Genomic DNA, 18036 nt, shown 5'->3' on the forward strand with positions numbered 1-18036 from the left:
GCACTTAGGATGGTGTTGCAACACTTCCTTTAAACTGTACATCTGCAGTCAAGTTTGCTTAATCTATCTCCGTTCACTGTGCACCGGTAAGACATTCAGCTCAACCAGACGGAATACATTTTAGCCCCTCTTGTGTTACACTCCAGGAAAGACGTAAACGAATTGCGTCGTGCGGAAGCAATATCTCGCAGCCAGCCGAAGGCCTGAGGAAGATGCTACTTCTCTGCTAGCAGTCGACAAACTTGGACGCGGCGTCACATTAAAGAAAATCGATGTTGTTTGCGTCCTCGCGAGTCTGCCTGGGGGAGGAACGTCGGTTCCTCGTCTGTCGGAGCGGCGTCCCAGTCCACAGGCGGCTGTTTACTTCGAGCTGCGTTGCCGTGACGGGCTACACACGATTTTTTATACTTTTCTTTCAAGCAGCTCAATTCGTTAATCTAGCCAAAAGTCTACTACACTTTTTTAAAAGTTTTCAAAGTTGGTATCATCGAGTAGTCTTATCGAAAATTATTTGTATATTCCTGACAGTGTCAATCTGGAGACGATCTGCTGTGTTTGATAACTGAACAAAACATAAGCCAAGATCGCTAGACAGCATCTTATTCGATGATCGATTTCGACAGAGCTATCAACATCGGGTCTTATGCTTTAAGATTATTACAACATATTGTCCATCAGTGTTGAAGATCGCTTCACTTGTGGACAATATGTTCTAAAAATTTTTAATCTTAAGATCCGATGATAACAGCATAGCTCTGCCGGAAACGGGCCATCTGAAAAATGCTTTTTTAGCTATCTTGGCTTATGAAGTTTTCTTCAGTTATAAACTATCAAAAGATAGTTCACGAAATTACGTTAAAATGACGAAAAAGAGCAGTTTATTTACATTAATTCATTTAAATCCATACCAACATCTACATCAATACTCTGCAAGCCTCTGTTCTGTTTCTCGAATTTCCTGGTTGTGCTCATTTCCCGAGAGTGATGTTGGAGGAAATATATTGTTCTAGCCTTCCAGGAAAGTACTCTCTAGATATCTCAACAGCAAACCTTTCCGTGACGCACAACGTCTCTCTTTTGAAGTCTGCCAATGGAGTTTGTTGAGCATCTCTGTAATACTCTTGTTCCAAGAAAACGATCCCATGACGAAAAGCGCCGCTATTCGTCGGATCTACTCTACTTCTTCTATCCGTTCCATCTGGTCAGGATCCCAGACCGATGAACATAAGAATCGGTCGAACATAAGCCTTGTAAGCCACTTATTTAGAGCCAAAAATAAAAACCAGTCTCCTTGCAAATGTTTTATTAGCAATGACGTGCTTCAGGCTGTTAGCTCATCTTCAGACTATCTGTATTTAATAATAACTATATCGTCACGCAACAGTTTATTCACGAACCTATCTAGTACCGATCGGTGGGATAGCAAAGCTAAAGGTGAGAAATAGTGATTTACTTTCCTTGAACTGCTGAGACTGCCTTAGTCATATGTAACAATATTGTTATTACTAATTGCAGATAACCTGAAGAAATGCTAACCGCACGAAACGATTCATTACTAATAACACTCTTGCTGCAGAGATTGTTTCCTGTTACTGGTCCCCTGATTTCACGGTTTGTTGTGACTCTTTTTGGGGTTTGTGAAAGAACCAATGTGTGTTCCCTACCCTCCAGCAACTTTACGAGAACTGTTCTACTACGCTGAGTAATAATGGCAGTGAATGCAGTAATTGCACACAAGCACCTAAAAGAGTGGGGCGAACTTCGATATATTGATGCGTACACTGAATGTTTTGTGAAAGGCAAATGAAAACTTTGATCCTGAAAGAATTGTAAAAAGCGACCCAAAGTTGTATGTCCATGCTTGTAAGAGATGCGCTTATAAAGTCGAATGATTTTTTGGACAAAGACACCTTTTAGTACTTTGTACGTTAAAATTCATCCGTAGTTTCTATCATGATTCATGTCCACGATACAGGATTTTTTAAAACAATGTACTTTTCAACTGAAATAAAACATTGTAAAAATTGTTTGCTTGGTTCGTACTTTCTTATCGTGCCTAAAGATTGGTTCTATTTTTTAAAGTTTCCTATGGTGCACTTTATAATGTAGTTAACGATTTAATGTGACCATGTCAGTAATTCAGTTAAATGAATCATAGTCTTTGATTAGAAATCAGAACGTCCTCGGTCGCGGGTTAGAAACCTGTCACTACTTGCATTTTGAATAAAAATCATCGGCAATGGCAACCGAAGGCTTCCGGCATAAGAAGTCACTCTCGTTCTACCAACGGCCTTGTCAAAGAGGACGGAGGAGGATGGAGGGTTTAGATCACTTTCTTGACCTTGGGGTGCGAAATGGCGCCTAAGAGGCGGAATAATCAGCAGTGACCTTTGGTATGAGGTTGAAGACGGCGAGGGAGGCTACTGCATTAAAGACACATAATGTGAATCAACAGGACATGTGACCTGCGACTGAAAAATGTGTCATGACAATCTCCAGGAGGGTCTGCCAAGAGGGAGGTGACTATGAGCAAAAGACTGAATAACCACGAAAGAGTAACGTCTTAAGTGCGGGGGTATGGCATGTTAGAAGTTTGAAAGTGGTAGGGAAGCTAGAAAATCTGAAAAGGAAAATGCTAAGGATCAGTCTAACAAGGGGAGGCCGCCAATTGTAAAATTCAGATTCGATTCATATTGCGCATAATAAAAGCTCATAACCAGAGGTGTAATGTGGCAAAGCACCAAGATGCACTTCTCAGCCGTTGTCGAGAAAATCGACAGTTAAAAGAAACCGTTGCGGTGAAACCTCTCTACGATTTGTAACTTCCTACAGCGTCGTGGCGCAGCGGTAAGCGCTCGGGTTCGTAATCCGAAAGTCGACGGATCGAATTTCGCGCCATGCAACTTTTTTTTTAGTATTTGTTATTTGTAATTTATATATATATAAACTTTCAACAACTTATTATATGCATAATTGTTGCAACTGATTGCCGGGAATTTATATATATATATATATATATATAAATTCCCGGCAATCAGTTGCAACAATTATGCATATAATAAGTTGTTGAAAGTCGTTTGTCGTGGAAAAACTGGCGACTTCGAACATGATTATGTTTTCTGCAAACAAAGTTGTATTTCACAAATGTTATTAATTGTCTTCATAATGTTTACACGTGCAGTTAACGGAAGACGTAGAAACAATATTCCGAAACGAATACGTATAGTGTAAGTCAAACGTTCGAATTAGAGACCCCATGATATATATATATATATATATATATATATATATATATATATATATATATATATATATATTTGAATTACAAAAAAACAAATACTAAAAAAAAATTGCATTGCGCGAATTTCGATCCGGCGACCTTTGACTTGCGAACCCAAGCACTTACCGCTGCGCCACGACGCTATAGGAAGTTATATCTCGTAGAGAGTATTTCACGGCAACGGTTTCTATTAACTGTCGATTTTCTCGACAATGGCTGAGAAGTGCATCTTGGTGCTTTGCCACATTACACCTCTGGCCATGAGCTTTTATTATGCGCAGTATGAATCTAATCTGAATTTCACAATTGGCGGCCTCCCCTTGTAAGTATAATGGCGGTCAGTGAAGTGAAATGGAAAGAAGATAAAGATTTCTGGTCAGACGAGTATGGGATAATGTCAACAGCAGCATAAAATGGTATAACGGGAGTAGGATTCGTTATGAATAGGGTGGTAGGACAGAGAGATCGCTACTGTCGACAGTTATGTGATAGACTGTTCTCATCACAATCGACAGAAAACCAACACCGACAACAATAATTCAGATGTACATGCCCACGTCGCTAGCATAGGATGAGCGATCGAGGTATAGTAGTATTTGAGAGTACTGAACTTTTATTTCAGTACCTAGAGGGAGAGGAATGTGGTTGTAGAAAAGGGAGTAGAAGAATCGGTTGTGGGAGAATATGGACCTTATCGCAGAAGTGAGAGGGGCGAATGACTTATTGCACTGTGCATAAAATATCAGTCAGTAAACTGCATACTTTGTCCAAGAATCACAAGAGGAAGAGGTATAATAGAAAAGGCCGGGAGATGGTTGAAGATTTCTGCTAGATTACGTCATGGCCAGGTAGAGATTCCGAAATCAGATATTGCGTTGTATGTCTTACCTAGGAGCAGAGACAGACTAAAATCACAATTTGGTAGTGATGAAGAGTAGACTGAAGTCCGAGGGACTAGTCAGGAAGAAGTAATGAGTAGAGAAATGGGATATAGAAAAACTAAGGAATGAAGAGATATGCTTGAATCTGAGGCTATAGATACTGTCATAATTGGAATTATCGTTAAAGAGGAACCGACATATGTAAAAAGGGCAGTCATAAGGTGGACACAAAAACTTAGGTACGAGGAAAGTAAATGCGAAGAAACCGTGGGAAACAGAAAACAAAATTCAGTTGATCGAAGAAAGGAGGATGTACAAAATTGTTTAAGGACATTCAAAAATACAAGTCACTTAGGAATTAAACGAAAGGGAAGCGAAAGGAAGCTTAGGCGAAATGGCTACATGAAAAATGTAACAAAACAAAATAAATGATTGAGGAAATACTGACGCTGCAGAAGTCAAAACAGCCTAGAGTTAAATTAAAACCAATGTCGGTAACATTAAGAATGAATGAGAATTCCACTGTTAGATGCAGAGGGGTACATTGAAGGATGGGGGTGGAGTTGTCTGATGACGTGATGGAAGACGAATCAGGAGTCGACAGGGATGAGATAGTGCATCCAGTATTAGAATTTAAGAGAGTTTTGAGCAACTTACGATCAAATAACGCAGAACGGAGGGATAATATTCCATCAGGAATTTTAAAATCTTAGGAAAAAGTGACAAAAAAATAACTATTCACGTTGGTGTGTAGAATGTATGAGTCGGGCGACATATTATCTGACTTTCAGAAAAATATCATCCACCCAATTCCGAAGACTGCAAGAGCTGACAAGTGAGAGAATTATCGCACAATCAGCTTAGCACCCAATGCATCGAAGCTACTTACAAGCAGATATACACAATAATGGGCAAAAAAAATTGGGAATGTGTTAGATAAAGATCTGTTTGGCACTGGGAAATTTAAAGGCACCAGAGAGGTAATTCCATCGTTGCGGTTGAAAAAGGAAGCAAGACTAAAGAAAAATGAAGACAGGTTCATAGGATTTGTCGACCAGTAAAAAGCGTTCGACAGTGTAAAATGGAGCAAGATGTTCGAAATTCTGAGAAAAATAGGAGTGAGCTATAATGAAAGAAAGATCATATACAATATGTGCAAGAGCCAAAAGGGAATAATAAGAGTGGACGACCAAGAACGAAGTGCTTGAATTAAAAATGGTGTAAGTCAGTAGTATAATCTTTCGCCATTACTGTTCAACCTGTACGTCGAATAAGCAATGATGGAAATAAAAGAAAGATTCAAGAGTGGGATTAAAATTCTAGGTGAAAGAATATGAGTGATAAGATTGCTATTCTCAATTAAAGTGAAGAAGAGTTACAAGAATTGTTCAGCGGAATTAACAGCCTCATGAGTACAGAATATGAACTGAGATTTCACTGAAGAAAGACGAAAGTGATGACAAATAGCAGAAATGAGGACAGACAGAAACTTAACATCAGAATTGAGCATCACGGGGTAGACGAAGTTAAGAAATTATGCTTCCTAGGCAGCAAACTAATCAATGAAGGACGGAGCAAGAAGGACATAAAAGGAAAACTAGCACTGGCAAAAAGTGTATTCCTGGACAAGACGAGTCATATGAAACATAGGCTTCAATTCAAGGAAGACATTTCTGAAACTGTACGTTTGGAGCACAACATTGTATGGTAGTGGAACGTGGACTGTGCCAAAACAGGAACAGAAGAGAATCGGAGCATTTGACATGTAATGCTATTGAAGAATGTTGAAAACTGAATGGAATGATTAGGTAAGAAATGAGAAAGTTATCCGCAGAATCAGTGAGGAAAGGAAAATGTGGAAAGTACGGACAGGATAATTGGTCATGTCTTAAGACATTAGGGATTTCCTGGTACTGGAGGGAGCTGTAGGGGATAAAACCGTAGAGTAAGGCAGATATTTAAAGAAACACAGCAAATTATTTGGACTATGTTGCTAGTGCTACTCTGAGATGCTGCTCTGTAGATTGCACAGATGGAGCATTCGTGACTGGCCGCATCAAAACAGTGTTATACGTCGTTAGACTGACATGGGCTGTACGTGAAGTTTAACATTTCGTGTCGTGTAAACTGGAATAATACTCCTAAATAGGATGTAATAACCCGAATGCAGTAAAAAGTGTAAAAATCACTATACATCAGCTGTGAAGAACTTGTAAAACGAAGGACTGCCTTATAAACCCTTCGGTGTCATTGCGAATTCCGTTTCTTCCTGTTTAGTTAAGTTAGTGCTACTCGACGTGGACACAAAGCTGAGGACGGGACCCTTGTATCGGATTTGGCCAATAAAATCGATAGAAGTTGATTTCAGGTTTTGGTATCAAGTAATCAGAAAATTATGGGCAAAATATAGATTATGTGTGAAGCTCATCGTGCGCAGAGGTAATCTAACGGAAATATTACGCAGACTTTGGTTATGTCCCAGAGACATTCCAGTCTACAATAGGCAGCGCGTTACGGAGCTTCCGTATGGAATGCATAACCTGGGACGAAACTCAAGATATATCTGGAATTTTATACAACTAGTCCGCAACGCTCTTCTGGATACAGAATTTCGTACCACGCCACATCGTTCAAGAAATCAGCCCCTGCCGCAGCAGAGAGCTTAGTTATAGGGATCTGGAGACTTGATGAATTCATATCGGGTTTTAACCCGAGAAGAATTCATCATTGGAATACGCCGAGAAAGACTGCAATCTGAAGACATATTCACCAAATCCGATGTCATTTTGTTTTCTTAAACAAAAACTTAATGGTAATTCCAACTGTTTGCTGCCCATTTAGTGCCATGTCTCCTTCGTATATCCTCTTTGCTTCGTCTGTCGTGAGTTAGTTTCTGTGGTTCCAAAGTAGCAGAATTCTGTCACTTAGTGTATCATGTAGTCCGCCGTCCTGATGTTGAGATTTTCGCTGTTCTTACCTCTTCTGATCGTCATCACCTTTCTTGTTTTTTTTTTTTTTTTGTTTTTTTTTTTTTTTTGTCTGAGTCCATGTTCTGTACTCGTTGGAATGTTCATGCATCAACGAATTTTATCGCTGATACCTTTTACGATGAATTTTAATTTGGTCTGTTATGGTATAAAATAACTAAGTGAACACAAGAAATGTCCGCAAGACATATGTCTTTAATATGAGTCTTAACAAACCGTTATCAGATCGTAAAGACAACATTTCATTACCTTAGAGATCTAAAGTTAACGTGTAGCTGTTCGCTGCTTGTAAGTCTTGCACGTTACTCAAAATATCTGCAGATTCTCATTCTTCTCATTGCTGTCCTTAACCCGTGTGTACAGAGGATCGGAATGTTGGTTCATATTTTGCAATGTTAATGATAGACAGTGAACGGATGCCCTAATGGCCTACAAACCATACCAGGCTGGCCAGCACATCGGACCTCGTCATTAATCCACTGGATGGATTCGAACCCAGATGGCGCGCTTCCCGGAATCCTAGAAGCAGCGTGCTAACGCATGCGATTATCTGGGCAGTTCTAAAAATATCTGTATCTAATAAACTACACTACTGGCCATTATAATTGCTACACCACGAAGATGAAATGCTACAGACGGGAAGTTTAACCGACAGCAAGAAGATGCTGTGATATGGAAATGGTTAGCTTTTCAGAGCATTCACACCAGGTTGGTGCTGGTGGCGACACCTACAACATGCTGACATGAGGAAAGTTTCCAACCAATTTCTCTTACACAAACAGCAGTTGACCGGCGTTGCCTGGTGAAACGTTGTTGTGATGCCTCGTGCAAGGAGGAGAAATGCGTCCCATCACGTTTCCGACTTTTATCATACGTCGGATTGTAGCCTATCGCGATTGCGGTTTATCGTATCGCGACATTGCTGCTCGCGTTGATCGAGATCAAATGACTGTTAGCAGAATATGGAATCGGTGGGTTCGGTAATACGGAACTCCGTGCCGGCTCCCAACGGCCTCGAATCACTAGCAGTCGAGATGACAGGTATCTTATACGCATGGCTGTAACGGATCGCGCACCCACGTCTCGATCCCTGAGTCAACAGATGGGGACATTTGCAAGACAAAAACCATCTGCACGAACAGTTCGACAACGTTTGCAGCAGCATGGACTATCAGCTCGGAGACCATGGCTGCGGTTACCCTTGACGCTGCATCACAGACAGGAGCGCCTGCGATGGTGTACTCAACGACGAACCCGTGTGCACGAATGGCAAAACGTCATTTTATTGGATGAATCCAGGTTCTGTTTACAGATGGTCACATCCGTGTTCGGCGACATCGTGGTGAACGCACATTGGAAGCAAGTACTCGTCATCACCATACTGGCGTGATGGTATGGGGTGCTATTGGTTACACGTCTCGGTCACCTCTTGTTCACACTGACGGCACTTTGAACAGTGGACGTTACATTTCAGATGTGTTACGACCCGTTGCTCTACCCTACATTCGATCCCTGTGAATCCCTACATTTCAGCAGGATAATGCACGACCACATGCTGCAGGTCCTGAACGGGCATTTCTGGATACAGAAAATGTTCGACTGCTGCCCTGGCCATCCCATTCTCCAGATCTCTCACCAACTGAAAACGTCTGGTCAATGGTGGCCGAGGAACTGGCTCACCACAATACCCCTGTCACTACTTTTGATGAACTGTGGTATCGTGTTGAAGCTGCATGGGCAGCTGTACCTGAACACGCCATCCAAGCTCTGTTTGACTCAATGCTCAGGCGTATGAAGGCCATTGTTACGACCAGAGGTGTTTGTTCTGGGTACTGATTTCTCAGGATCTGTGCACCGGAATTGCCTGAAAATGTAATCACATGTCAGTTCTAGTATACTTGTCCAATGAATACCCATTTATCATCTGCATTTATTCTTGGTGTAGCTATTTTAATGGCCAGAGAGTATAACGAATTACAGTTCGTCTGGGAAACCTCCACGGACTCTGTTTGACATTGGGACGAGTTTAATATACCAGGGTGATAGAGACTGAAAGTTATTTATTGCTATAAAATGGGCTAATACAGAAAAATTACAAATATGTGTTACGACCCCCGACATCAGGCGTTGTAATATGCCAGAACGACCGAGAGGTAAAGTTTGGGAGAAAGGGATGACTGACACAGAAGGGTGCAGGGAATCTCAGGCAAGTGTGTCATTGACTTTATTACATCGAAGGCACACAGCGGGCCTTCTGCTGAACTCGGCGAGGACGCCGAGCAGCGTGCGTGGATCAGCGCCAACATGAATGCCGGCATCTGCAGCGTCTGCGTCCGGTTGCCGAGCCTTGCGAAGCGCAGAGATTCACTCTCGCCGCGGTGAAGTGGCCGCCGCGTGCGTTAACTGTGCGTGGCGTGGAACAAGGCTGACTGCTCCCTCAAGCGCGACTCGTGCACCCCATGAAGAGCGCAGACTGGAAGCAGCCGACCGCTGTCATTGTGGGGAGCCTTAGCAACTCCGGCCGTCCGCCCGGGGCAATTCACTCTGTGCCCACCGACAGCTCTGCGCCCAGGAGGCCACGAGTTCACATCCCGGCCCTCCCCCCCCCCCCCCCCCCGGCGGACGGCTACTTATAGTCAGCCGGATGACATAATCCAGAGAGCGGAGGCCCCCTGGCCTCTCGTTCCTCGTGTGGGTGCAACTCGAAGTTGCGACGCGGCCCGCCACAGTAATGTCGCGTTTGTGCAGCAGAGGTTGGACATAGCTCCAACGGTTCCTCACCAAAAGGTCGTCGTGGTTGACCTGCAGCTTGAACAATCGTCATTCTCTCCGGTTCTAGACGCGGGCAAAATGGCTACCCGACTGCCTGCTTTGAGCCTGGAGGTCGCTTATTTATACGTCTTTTCACTACGGCTCTCACTTAATTCCTCTGGACGGGACAAGTGGAGTGTTCTTTGATAATTACGATGTCATCTTTTCTCAGCCCGCTTTGGCCTCTACCCATAGGTCACTAGGCGCTGTTGTAACTGCAATGTATGGGTTAGTTCACATTTGTATAAAGTGCCCAGCAGGTCGGGCCCTCTAGTTCAAATGGAAGCACTATGGGACTTAACGGCTGAGGTCATCAGACCCCTAAACTTAGAACTACTTAAACGTAACTAACCTAAGGACATCACACACATCCATGCCCGAGGCAGGATTCCAACCTGCGACCGTAGCAGCCGCTTGGTTCAGGACTGAAGCGCCTAGAACCGCTTGGCCACCGCCGCCGGCCGTGCCTTCTAGTCTGCAAGCGGTGTCGTAAACCGCGTCCCTCAGAATCGTTTGTAAAACAGCCTATCAACATCGCCAGGGCCTACAGTAAGATGTGCCAAACGGTCCCTTAACCACTGCTTTCCAGCCATAGCTGCGCGAGGTTTACAAGAATTCTCCAAATCGAAGCCTGTACATGGCGCAGCAGGTATATCATTTGTCGGCGTAATCCTCATTGCGTGCAATGCACGTATTCTATATGTTCAGGGGTTCATAGATACCTCGTGAGGACAATTCGTTTGCCTGTGGATGCAGCCAGTCGTTCCTCGTGGACACTTCCGAAATCCCTGCCTAGTAGCTCTTCTCTGAGCCTTCCGAACACGAGAAAGTCACTCGGGGCGAGGTTCACACATTAATGTTTGGTAATCTGTATGTTTCAGTAGTTTGTATTACTGCACGGTAATGGACTGTTGCAGGCGTAGCATTGTCGAGTTAGAACCTTTTACACCACCCTCTTTCAGTCTGAAGTCCTCGTCCTCATAACTGCAGGACGAAGGTGACTTCGTACCAGATCGGAGTGTGAATTACTAGTCATTGTTAACAGACTTTCTATTTCATGGTTGAAATTTACATCATTTTCTCCCACAACAGAGTGATTGTGATTTTCGTACCTATAGCTATACTAATATTCCTTGCTTCAATTTTATTTTCGTGTGCTCCCTGTGGTCCAGTTTCATCTACAACTATTATGTCCAGTAATCACTTACTTTTCACCTGGAAACGGCGCAAAAATTCCTCACAAGCATAGAGGAGACGAGCTCTAAATTCTGCAGTGGATACATCATGCCAACATGTCGAACCAACAGTAACATCTAAAATAATGTCTATTTGGTAGAAAGTACTGCTATCCTAATTGCGGCATTTGTCTTCTTTCGCCATTACGTGGTTTACTTGCCAGAGAGGCGGATTGTCTTCCACGGTGTTACGCATCTTTTGAATCTTTTACACCACCCTCTTCCACTTTCTCCATGGACACACCCACGAATAACCATATGGTGCTTTCATTCTGCAGTGCATCTCTACAAGTACGCAAGGAATATATCAGATCGCGGCTTCAATGCGGTGCAAGAACACAATGGGGCGGCCATCTTTGCACGTGATACGGTATCAAGGTGCCAACTGTTTTTTTTAAATTTTTTTTTATCGAAGGACAGATAGAATTCCTGCCAGTAGCCTATACGACTGTAATAATTTCAGGAATTTTCTTGCACTTTTAAAGTTTTCATGTGAAATATCCTCGTATTAACACAGACCTTAACGCGGAACTTTCTTTCTGATTTGTTACATCAGCGATCTGCGATGGGAAGCTTACGTAAGAAATTGATTTTCGCTGAAGAAATCCGCTGCGGCCCCTTTCCAGGCAGTAAAAAGGGGAATTCGGAGGCTCGTGGGCGGTAGATCCCTGAAATATGAACTCTTTGTCTGACAGGTGCGCTCTGCGAACTACGGGACGCATCTGGGAGGTCATATGCGATCGCTGAAGAGTGGAGGCAGGGCCTTCGGCGGAAGCCGGGCCTTATTGTCTCTTCGGGGGCGACTCTGCAGCGGTGCGGCGCGCACCTTCCCCGGAGAGCTGCTGGAGGCCTGACTGGAGGCGGCGGTGGAGACGGGGGCGGTGGCGGAGGCGGAGGCGCGCTGTAACGAGGCGAGTCCTCTGGGGTGGGACGCGCTAAGCGGTGAGCCGCAGGCCTGCTGGCCACGATAAGCTGACAGCCAATTACAGGACAGCGCGCCATCACACAGCCCGCTGGCGGCGAAGGCTGCCTGCACGCTGCGCGCCCGCTACCTGTCCTCTCCTGTCGCCCGCCTCCTCAACACGCCGAGACGTTTCGAGGCCAGCGCAGCTATCGAACACGGCACTCGTTCACCACACCATGTTCCTCAAACCTGCATCCAAGCGGACCCGTACCCTCCTATATGTTATGCTTATCCATTACGGATATTTTAGAACCGCGACTGTATATTGAATGTAAGTTATACAGAACTGCAACCAGTCACTTTTTTTTTTAATAATTATGTTTTTCCTTCAGAACTTTGAAGATCTACTAGTTCAAAACAAGTAATCACACAACGAACCGTACACCAACCCCTCCTCCCAACGACCTCCCTCCTCCCTCTCCTTACATCCTAACTACACTGGTGTCAATCTGATATCCTACCAAAGATTAAAACCTGTACTATATTTCTAAATGTTAAAGCCCTCTACTGCTAACATAAATGAGTACTTTTATACATATCAATTCTAGCTACAACAAACAGAAGCTGCCTTTACCAACATTTCAGATCACTCTAATGTAAGAATAAAAGTAAGTCAATAGTTAAAGAACTTTTGTTAATGATGTTTTAAATATAAAATGTACAGTCATAAAGACAGCTTTAGTCCATTACAATCGCTATAACTATTATACATATACCTTTAGCTAAAATAAACGGAACCTACTCTTGATAATACCCCAAATCATGTTAACATAACAACAGAAATAAGTCAACAATTCATCTGAAGATTTGTTATTAATTTAAATATAAAGGTCCTAGTCATACAGACAGCTTCATCTCACTGCAGATACAATAACTCTGTATTATTGATTCCTGGGTATTCATGTTAATGTCAAAAAATATATTGTTATACACCTGAAGTTTGTTCTTTTAGTAATTTATTTATTAATTTATCTTGTGCTCTCATGTTATCGCCATTATGATTAAAATACTTGCCCTTATATCGACTTTAATACATGTAAAGAACAACAAATTACATCTCTGTCCAAAGTAGGCCTATGCCATATCTTTCTGTCAAGATCTTTGTTACAAGCAACAGTTGCAAAGCGCATGCTGGATGCTCGAAAAGTCTCGCTGTCAGAGTGTGAATTAATATAGTTTGTGTAGAAGTGTGTGTACTGATATAACTACTGGACATCAAAATGGAGGCAGACAGGTAGACACTAATCGAAAAAAGCCGCCTATACTGTCGCAGTAAGTAGAAACTAAATTTACATCCATATCGACAGAACCTATAGTCATGGCGATACATTAAAGTGTGACCCATCTTTTGTCATAGAGCCAGCACCCAGCATTATGCTAGCAGTAATGATGTAACTACCTGAAACTATCAGAAGATGAACCTGGAAAGGTTCGAAAACCGGTTCATGGAATAAAACATAATTATTCAAAAAAGTGACTGGTTGCAGTTCTGTATAACTTATTTACCTCCTATATGTGCCGCGTTGAATTTAAGGAGCACTTTCTGTTACACCAGGTGCACTACAATGACGTTGGATACCTTTGCCAAAACGATTCCAAATCAACTGTAATTTTCTTTCGTATGTATTTGGTTGTATACCTAGAAACTCAAAAACACCATTCCATCACTGATCTTGTACATTTTAATATTGGGTGAAAAGGCTGAAAGTTGTGTCTATTTTCTCCCAGATCCGATTTTAGGAGCGTTTGTGCAAAGTTAGTTACGAAAAAAATCTTTCATCGAACAAGATGAGGGAGTGCCACGCTCGTTCTCTGAATTCTTAATGCAGCTAACTGCCACAGTACACCAAAACCACCGCCACATTCTGCTGTGTGCGGCTCACATCGCGTTTACTTTGCATGCATGGCCCTATTTTGTACTGCTATGGTGGAGTCAGCAGGTGCGCTCAAGAATTCCCTTGCATTTTATATGTTTTTATGACGGATGGATTACATATTCACTAATTGTTGCGTCCATTTCATACCGTTTTATGATGCACGAGTTACATATCCAGCCACTTTCACACAACTGGTGATTCCCCAAAAGGGTGAAACGCGTCATTGATATTAAGGGGAGTAGGACGTCAAACGGGCCTACTTGGAGCAGGAGAGGCATCACAGGACAATTTAATTTTCAGTGTCTATACTTTTACAAATAAATTAATCAAACTTTGTCATCATCACGAGGAATGACTCAGGATTCACACCCATTGCAGTGGAAGTTCGAAAACATAACAAAATAAATTCTTTTACGTGCGAAATTTCATCATTTTTTCACTTACTAATGGCTGCATTTGTTGCTATAGGTACACTTTTCTTCATAAGTTAGAGAGATGCTTCGATGAATTTTGCACAGCATACACCCCACACTCACAGGTGTATGAAAATCTAGAACTTATTTAATTTATGAAAAAATGAATTAACTGTTATATTTTAAACTTCCTGTTTAGAAAAAACACAAATTTTATAGTTAATTACCTCAATTCTTACCACAGTTTTTAATAGATTTGGAAAATTCTGGAGTTTCATACACCATTAAGTATGGTTTGTATGCTGTGAAAAATTCATCGAAGAATATCTCTTACTTATGAAGAAAAGTGTACCTGCAGCAACAAATGCTGCCATTAGTAAGAGAAAAAAATGAAGAAATCTCACATGTAAAAAAAAATTATTTCGTATGTTTTCGAACTTCCGATGCTAAGAGTGTGAAATCTGAATCCTTCCTGGTCATGCTGTCAAAGTTTTATGAATTTATTTGTAAAAGTGTAGGCAGTGGAAATTGAAATGTTCAGTGGTGCCTCTCCTGCTCCAAGTCGGCCCGCTTGACGTCCTACCCCCCCTTAAATAATTTCGCACCCAAGACTGTTGGCATTCTGAAACAATTCGAAAATGATTGCTGCAGCATCTTGCCACAGTGGAATGGAATAATTTATTGATACAGTTCGTCTTGAAAATTTTTCGACCATTCAGCCGGGGAGCGCCGTCTAAAAGTTGCGATATTTTGGAATGCCGAATTCTTGCCATCTTCAGGCGTTCCCGGTGACTGATGATATATTGTGGGTGCCTCATTTGTATACTATCCCCGTCCGGCTCTCGTGCGGCCATGGTGCGGTGGTGGGGGAAGCGTGACGTCGAAATTCGATGCGGGGACCTTGTAGCACCGAGGCCAGGGCGACTATTCTCTGGCGTGGTGAGAAGCCTAGTCCACATCCTGCCGAGGACGCAGATAAACCAGCCAGAATGGGAAACTGTCCGCAGAAACACCCCCGAAACAAAAGCCTTCCTCGGATCAGTCGAGGATGACCTAACACTTTGGAAATAGGGAATGAACCGCATCCCTTGCCAGTTTCAGAAATTATATGGAAGTCACACTCTCCACATAGTAACCGAGGAGTATAATCGGCACCCAGGAAACCTGTAGCCTACGAAGTCCGCTGTTGCAGAACACTGTTTCTAACATGGACATACTGGTCCGTGTGAGGAAGCTCAAATAGTTCAAATGGCTCTAAGCACTATGGGATTTAACATCTGAGATCATCAGTACCCTAGGCTTAGAACTACTTAAACCTAACTAAACCCAAGGACATCACACACATCCATGCCCGAGGCAGGATTCGAACCTGCGACCATAGCGGTCACGCGGTTCCAGACTGAAGGGCCTAGAACCGCTCGGCCACCGCGGCCGGCCGATTTTGCTACTCACTCGCCTAAATATCCGAAGATGTTCGGACACATCAAGGGATGCGAAACCAAGGGGAAGTCCTGTTTGGTTTCCTCCATCATAGAGGAGGTGGTGGAGATTAGTTTAAAGTCCCATCGACAACGACATTACAGGCGTAACGCAAATTCGGATTAGGGAATGATGGGGAAGTAAATAGACCGTTCCTTTTCGAAGGAACCATATCGGCATTTGGCTGATGTGATTTACGGAAAACACTTGAAACATAAATCAGGATGGCCAGAGACGTGTTTTAACCATCGTCCTCCGGAATGCGAGTTCAGTGTGGTAACCAGTGCTCCACGTCGCTTGGTCCCACCATAGTGGGCGTGGAAGTCGAGGTTCTCGAGTTGGCCGGACACGCTGACAGCAAGAAGATGAAGGAGCACTACTACCGGTGCCAGAAGCTGGGCCACGTTGACAACTGCCGCAAAGAAGATGTGGCATATATGTAGTGAGCATAAGCGCACGACACATGCGCCTATACGAATGCCGGCGACGTCTCACCGACCTGTCGGAACTGAGGTAGTGTACACAAGGAGAATTTTCGCGCCTGCGGCTACGTCAGAAGCTGGAGTCTCGAAAAGAAGAAAAGACGAAGAACATGACCCGACAACAAATCCGCCATTAGCGCCTTGATGTGTACTGACACCGACGACGCAGTGGCAATCCTCAAAACCGAAAGGGCGGCAGAGAAAGATCCCTTCTTGGCAAAAATCATTCACCGCGAGCTGCGGGAGGAAATGATAGTCCTCGAAGAGAGGTCACGTCCCTACCATAGTCCTCCTGCCCCCCCCCCCCCCCTCCCCCCTTCCTTTCGGCTGAGAGCGGTGATGGAAGCCGCCAGAGAGACAGACGTGACCACGGCCATTGCAGAGACGTGGGAGTCCCTGCAGGTGAACACAGAAGAAGAGAAACGCCCGCGCCAGCTGACCCCTGCAGCTGAGAGGGGCCAGCGGCCACGCAGCAGGCCGCTCCCGACGCTGTCCGTGCCGACGGGTCAGCGACGCCACCGAAAGTGGCGATTGGATCAGCGCCGACACCTGACTGTCTCCCTCCCCCAGATGGAACAACATTGTGAGGATGCTACAGAAGATCTCCGTATCTATCCAGGACAACACCACTCCTCTTGAAGAAACTAAACCTCGCCACCCTCATATAGCCAAACATCAGTTCCATTCTAGCATTCACCACATCAGCAGTTCCGCAGCAGACTGGATGCTCAATATCAATCAGAAGAAGAAGAATAAGAAGTGGAGGACCCAGGCAGTGTGCCAGGTCGTCGTCCACCGCAAACACACCAACAATTATTAACCGCTAGCTTCCTATCAAAATTCACTAAGAGAGGCAACGAGAAAATCTCTCCATCAGGATTATGCAGAAATAGTACTGACATGCTTAGCCTAGACCATTTCAGGCCTAGATATGACGTGTCATTACAGTATCCAGTGTGTATATTAATCAGTCATAAGGAACGCCTGAAGATGGCAAGAAGTCGACTAGCCGAAATATCGCGCCCTTGAACGATGCTACCCTACTGAATAACAGAAAATATTCAACATTTTCCTACACCGCTGAAACCTATAATAATATAGGCAATCTTTGCGTTACATTCACATTCCTTAAACAGTTTTACGGGTATCGTAATGCATATGACTTTATTTTTATGACTTTTGTCTAGTTGGGGTACTGTACATCCAGGTGCACCAGAGGTGGCGTCTTTGATTAGTGATCAAAACGCCCTCGATCCTGAGTCCGAACACCGCCACTGTTTAAATTCTGAATAAGAATCGTTAGCTTTGGCGGCCGAAGACTGTCTTCATAAGAAATTACCCTCATTACGCTAAGAGCTTTGTCGAGACGGTGGAAGACCGGACATCTTGCCCTTCGGATACGAAACTGCTCCTAAAACCACTCCACATAATGTGTATTCACAGGACATGTGGACTTTTGTTGAAAAAGTGTCACAATGATAACTCCATTGGCAAAAAATTCCGGAAGAGTACCGCATTATGATCTCCGACAGAGTTCTGTCAAGGAGAAGGTGACAATAAGAAAAACATCGAATAACCAACGAAATGACACCGTTCTACGAGTCGGGGCGCGGAATATCAGAAGTCT

This window comes from Schistocerca nitens, chromosome 5 (assembly GCF_023898315.1).
Source record: "Schistocerca nitens isolate TAMUIC-IGC-003100 chromosome 5, iqSchNite1.1, whole genome shotgun sequence".
NCBI lineage: Eukaryota > Metazoa > Arthropoda > Insecta > Orthoptera > Acrididae > Schistocerca > Schistocerca nitens.